Raw genomic sequence first — 6,000 nt, forward strand, 5'->3', positions numbered from 1 at the left:
TACTTTCCACCTCTGAATTACAACATAGAGAGCAGTGTTCCTAGTAGACATATGTTTTCCATTGCAATAGATTGTTTCTGGAATGCCACTATTCTCTATGGGAGTCTAGACACGTGGCATGAGGAGGATGGAAATGAAGGGTAGGAATTAGCAAGGAAACCAAGGTACTGCGAACAGTTATCTGAAGAGAGAAAGTTAATAAGGTAGGAAGAGGCTCAGCAGAATTTTAGAACACAGGTTTAGAACTTGTTTTCCTTACAAGGGTCTATAAGTCCAGAACAGATCTGAAACCAAGGTATTGAGAACACATATCTCGAGAGAGAGAGAGAGAAAGTTAAGGTAGGAAGCGACTCAGCAGAATTTTAGACCGTAGGTTTAGAAGTTGTCCTTGTAAAAACAGTATTCACTATTACACGTCATGCTGCCTTATTTGGCATAATACTCAGCCAGCATTCTCAGCACAATTGTGGCAACAGAGATCAAAAGCACAAGACCTGACTGGCTGTTTTTCATTAAATGAGTGCTACGTCTCTCTCCCAGAAGTCTCTTGCGCTTTATGTTAACTAAGTCTGCCCTCTTAGGCCAATGCGTATTTCTGAATTTACATGACAGGAAAACTCTGCATGCTGGGTCCATATTTAAGTAATGCTGTTTTATTTGTTTCAGTACATACAAGAGAATGCTCTAGTATATTTATAAATAGTACATCAGTATTTTGTTTCCAGTACTTTACTGTTATTTATTAGTTTACTTTTTAAGTCACTAACTTTGCAGACAGTGTCAACTAAATATATATTTTAGGTGCTTCCTTGTATCAGCTAAGACTATACTTTCAGGGGTCATTTCTATAGTTTGTTGCTAGAGAGATGGTTTTGAAAGTGCTTGGTCTTGCCTGCCACAGGGAAGAGGTTGAATGCTTTCTTTTGAGCATGAAGTAGGTAGTTGACTATGTTTGTGTAGTTTTCTACTATTGATGACTGTGTGTGCTAGCCTGTTCAGCAGTTAGCATCATGAAGAAAGCATAATCTGAGTGGTAGAGTTTTGGTTGGTTAATGATAGAAGCTGTGTGCATGAATTGCTGTCTTTTATCTAAGTTAGTGATAAAGATTGCTAGATCTTTTGTAGTGTGTTTAACAAGGACCTGTAGTGTTAGGTCTTGAGCAGAGTTGGAATTTTCTATGTGCTGCTCTAGCTGAAGCACCATTATCAAAACAGGATCTTTAGGATCTTGCGGTCTACTTTCCACCTCTGAATTACAACATAGAGAGCAGTGTTCCTAGTAGACATATGTTTTCCATTGCAATAGATTGTTTCTGGAATGCCACTATTCTCTATGGGAGTCTAGACACGTGGCATGAGGAGGATGGAAATGAAGGGTAGGAATTAGCAAGGAAACCAAGGTACTGCGAACAGTTATCTGAAGAGAGAAAGTTAATAAGGTAGGAAGAGGCTCAGCAGAATTTTAGAACACAGGTTTAGAACTTGTTTTCCTTACAAGGGTCTATAAGTCCAGAACAGATCTGAAACCAAGGTATTGAGAACACATATCTCGAGAGAGAGAGAGAAAGTTAAGGTAGGAAGCGACTCAGCAGAATTTTAGACCGTAGGTTTAGAAGTTGTCCTTGTAAAAACAGTATTCACTATTACACGTCATGCTGCCTTATTTGGCATAATACTCAGCCAGCATTCTCAGCACAATTGTGGCAACAGAGATCAAAAGCACAAGACCTGACTGGCTGTTTTTCATTAAATGAGTGCTACGTCTCTCTCCCAGAAGTCTCTTGCGCTTTATGTTAACTAAGTCTGCCCTCTTAGGCCAATGCGTATTTCTGAATTTACATGACAGGAAAACTCTGCATGCTGGGTCCATATTTAAGTAATGCTGTTTTATTTGTTTCAGTACATACAAGAGAATGCTCTAGTATATTTATAAATAGTACATCAGTATTTTGTTTCCAGTACTTTACTGTTATTTATTAGTTTACTTTTTAAGTCACTAACTTTGCAGACAGTGTCAACTAAATATATATTTTAGGTGCTTCCTTGTATCAGCTAAGACTATACTTTCAGGGGTCATTTCTATAGTTTGTTGCTAGAGAGATGGTTTTGAAAGTGCTTGGTCTTGCCTGCCACAGGGAAGAGGTTGAATGCTTTCTTTTGAGCATGAAGTAGGTAGTTGACTATGTTTGTGTAGTTTTCTACTATTGATGACTGTGTGTGCTAGCCTGTTCAGCAGTTAGCATCATGAAGAAAGCATAATCTGAGTGGTAGAGTTTTGGTTGGTTAATGATAGAAGCTGTGTGCATGAATTGCTGTCTTTTATCTAAGTTAGTGATAAAGATTGCTAGATCTTTTGTAGTGTGTTTAACAAGGACCTGTAGTGTTAGGTCTTGAGCAGAGTTGGAATTTTCTATGTGCTGCTCTAGCTGAAGCACCATTATCAAAACAGGATCTTTAGGATCTTGCGGTCTACTTTCCACCTCTGAATTACAACATAGAGAGCAGTGTTCCTAGTAGACATATGTTTTCCATTGCAATAGATTGTTTCTGGAATGCCACTATTCTCTATGGGAGTCTAGACACGTGGCATGAGGAGGATGGAAATGAAGGGTAGGAATTAGCAAGGAAACCAAGGTACTGCGAACAGTTATCTGAAGAGAGAAAGTTAATAAGGTAGGAAGAGGCTCAGCAGAATTTTAGAACACAGGTTTAGAACTTGTTTTCCTTACAAGGGTCTATAAGTCCAGAACAGATCTGAAACCAAGGTATTGAGAACACATATCTCGAGAGAGAGAGAGAGAAAGTTAAGGTAGGAAGCGACTCAGCAGAATTTTAGACCGTAGGTTTAGAAGTTGTCCTTGTAAAAACAGTATTCACTATTACACGTCATGCTGCCTTATTTGGCATAATACTCAGCCAGCATTCTCAGCACAATTGTGGCAACAGAGATCAAAAGCACAAGACCTGACTGGCTGTTTTTCATTAAATGAGTGCTACGTCTCTCTCCCAGAAGTCTCTTGCGCTTTATGTTAACTAAGTCTGCCCTCTTAGGCCAATGCGTATTTCTGAATTTACATGACAGGAAAACTCTGCATGCTGGGTCCATATTTAAGTAATGCTGTTTTATTTGTTTCAGTACATACAAGAGAATGCTCTAGTATATTTATAAATAGTACATCAGTATTTTGTTTCCAGTACTTTACTGTTATTTATTAGTTTACTTTTTAAGTCACTAACTTTGCAGACAGTGTCAACTAAATATATATTTTAGGTGCTTCCTTGTATCAGCTAAGACTATACTTTCAGGGGTCATTTCTATAGTTTGTTGCTAGAGAGATGGTTTTGAAAGTGCTTGGTCTTGCCTGCCACAGGGAAGAGGTTGAATGCTTTCTTTTGAGCATGAAGTAGGTAGTTGACTATGTTTGTGTAGTTTTCTACTATTGATGACTGTGTGTGCTAGCCTGTTCAGCAGTTAGCATCATGAAGAAAGCATAATCTGAGTGGTAGAGTTTTGGTTGGTTAATGATAGAAGCTGTGTGCATGAATTGCTGTCTTTTATCTAAGTTAGTGATAAAGATTGCTAGATCTTTTGTAGTGTGTTTAACAAGGACCTGTAGTGTTAGGTCTTGAGCAGAGTTGGAATTTTCTATGTGCTGCTCTAGCTGAAGCACCATTATCAAAACAGGATCTTTAGGATCTTGCGGTCTACTTTCCACCTCTGAATTACAACATAGAGAGCAGTGTTCCTAGTAGACATATGTTTTCCATTGCAATAGATTGTTTCTGGAATGCCACTATTCTCTATGGGAGTCTAGACACGTGGCATGAGGAGGATGGAAATGAAGGGTAGGAATTAGCAAGGAAACCAAGGTACTGCGAACAGTTATCTGAAGAGAGAAAGTTAATAAGGTAGGAAGAGGCTCAGCAGAATTTTAGAACACAGGTTTAGAACTTGTTTTCCTTACAAGGGTCTATAAGTCCAGAACAGATCTGAAACCAAGGTATTGAGAACACATATCTCGAGAGAGAGAGAGAAAGTTAAGGTAGGAAGCGACTCAGCAGAATTTTAGACCGTAGCTTTAGAAGTTGTCCTTGCAAAACAGTATTCACTATTACACGTCATGCTGCCTTATTTGGCATAATACTCAGCCAGCATTCTCAGCACAATTGTGGCAACAGAGATCAAAAGCACAAGACCTGACTGGCTGTTTTTCATTAAATGAGTGCTACGTCTCTCTCCCAGAAGTCTCTTGCGCTTTATGTTAACTAAGTCTGCCCTCTTAGGCCAATGCGTATTTCTGAATTTACATGACAGGAAAACTCTGCATGCTGGGTCCATATTTAAGTAATGCTGTTTTATTTGTTTCAGTACATACAAGAGAATGCTCTAGTATATTTATAAATAGTACATCAGTATTTTGTTTCCAGTACTTTACTGTTATTTATTAGTTTACTTTTTAAGTCACTAACTTTGCAGACAGTGTCAACTAAATATATATTTTAGGTGCTTCCTTGTATCAGCTAAGACTATACTTTCAGGGGTCATTTCTATAGTTTGTTGCTAGAGAGATGGTTTTGAAAGTGCTTGGTCTTGCCTGCCACAGGGAAGAGGTTGAATGCTTTCTTTTGAGCATGAAGTAGGTAGTTGACTATGTTTGTGTAGTTTTCTACTATTGATGACTGTGTGTGCTAGCCTGTTCAGCAGTTAGCATCATGAAGAAAGCATAATCTGAGTGGTAGAGTTTTGGTTGGTTAATGATAGAAGCTGTGTGCATGAATTGCTGTCTTTTATCTAAGTTAGTGATAAAGATTGCTAGATCTTTTGTAGTGTGTTTAACAAGGACCTGTAGTGTTAGGTCTTGAGCAGAGTTGGAATTTTCTATGTGCTGCTCTAGCTGAAGCACCATTATCAAAACAGGATCTTTAGGATCTTGCGGTCTACTTTCCACCTCTGAATTACAACATAGAGAGCAGTGTTCCTAGTAGACATATGTTTTCCATTGCAATAGATTGTTTCTGGAATGCCACTATTCTCTATGGGAGTCTAGACACGTGGCATGAGGAGGATGGAAATGAAGGGTAGGAATTAGCAAGGAAACCAAGGTACTGCGAACAGTTATCTGAAGAGAGAAAGTTAATAAGGTAGGAAGAGGCTCAGCAGAATTTTAGAACACAGGTTTAGAACTTGTTTTCCTTACAAGGGTCTATAAGTCCAGAACAGATCTGAAACCAAGGTATTGAGAACACATATCTCGAGAGAGAGAGAGAGAAAGTTAAGGTAGGAAGCGACTCAGCAGAATTTTAGACCGTAGGTTTAGAAGTTGTCCTTGTAAAAACAGTATTCACTATTACACGTCATGCTGCCTTATTTGGCATAATACTCAGCCAGCATTCTCAGCACAATTGTGGCAACAGAGATCAAAAGCACAAGACCTGACTGGCTGTTTTTCATTAAATGAGTGCTACGTCTCTCTCCCAGAAGTCTCTTGCGCTTTATGTTAACTAAGTCTGCCCTCTTAGGCCAATGCGTATTTCTGAATTTACATGACAGGAAAACTCTGCATGCTGGGTCCATATTTAAGTAATGCTGTTTTATTTGTTTCAGTACATACAAGAGAATGCTCTAGTATATTTATAAATAGTACATCAGTATTTTGTTTCCAGTACTTTACTGTTATTTATTAGTTTACTTTTTAAGTCACTAACTTTGCAGACAGTGTCAACTAAATATATATTTTAGGTGCTTCCTTGTATCAGCTAAGACTATACTTTCAGGGGTCATTTCTATAGTTTGTTGCTAGAGAGATGGTTTTGAAAGTGCTTGGTCTTGCCTGCCACAGGGAAGAGGTTGAATGCTTTCTTTTGAGCATGAAGTAGGTAGTTGACTATGTTTGTGTAGTTTTCTACTATTGATGACTGTGTGTGCTAGCCTGTTCAGCAGTTAGCATCATGAAGAAAGCATAATCTGAGTGGTAGAGTTTTGGTTGGTTAATGATAGAA

At 38.5% G+C, this 6,000-nt stretch overlaps 5 non-coding genes across 5 annotated transcripts; all 5 read left to right on the forward strand.

Annotated features, from left to right (window-relative positions):
- The first annotated feature begins 820 nt into the window (after positions 1-820).
- On the forward strand, positions 821-1,035 carry LOC122812439. The gene has a single exon (XR_006366434.1). It is a non-coding gene; the product is annotated as a small nucleolar RNA U3 (small nucleolar RNA).
- Positions 1,036-2,054: 1,019 nt separating this feature from the next.
- LOC122812440 lies at positions 2,055-2,269 on the forward strand. Its single transcript, XR_006366435.1, has one exon. It is a non-coding gene; the product is annotated as a small nucleolar RNA U3 (small nucleolar RNA).
- Positions 2,270-3,290: 1,021 nt separating this feature from the next.
- LOC122812441 lies at positions 3,291-3,505 on the forward strand. Its single transcript, XR_006366436.1, has one exon. It is a non-coding gene; the product is annotated as a small nucleolar RNA U3 (small nucleolar RNA).
- A 1,018-nt stretch (positions 3,506-4,523) lies between these two features.
- Positions 4,524-4,738, forward strand: LOC122812442. Its single transcript, XR_006366437.1, has one exon. It is a non-coding gene; the product is annotated as a small nucleolar RNA U3 (small nucleolar RNA).
- A 1,021-nt stretch (positions 4,739-5,759) lies between these two features.
- On the forward strand, positions 5,760-5,974 carry LOC122812443. The gene has a single exon (XR_006366438.1). It is a non-coding gene; the product is annotated as a small nucleolar RNA U3 (small nucleolar RNA).
- Positions 5,975-6,000: the final 26 nt, after the last annotated feature.

This window comes from Protopterus annectens, chromosome 9.part0 (assembly GCF_019279795.1).
Source record: "Protopterus annectens isolate FY-2018-M chromosome 9.part0, PAN1.0, whole genome shotgun sequence".
Lineage (NCBI taxonomy): Eukaryota > Metazoa > Chordata > Ceratodontiformes > Protopteridae > Protopterus > Protopterus annectens.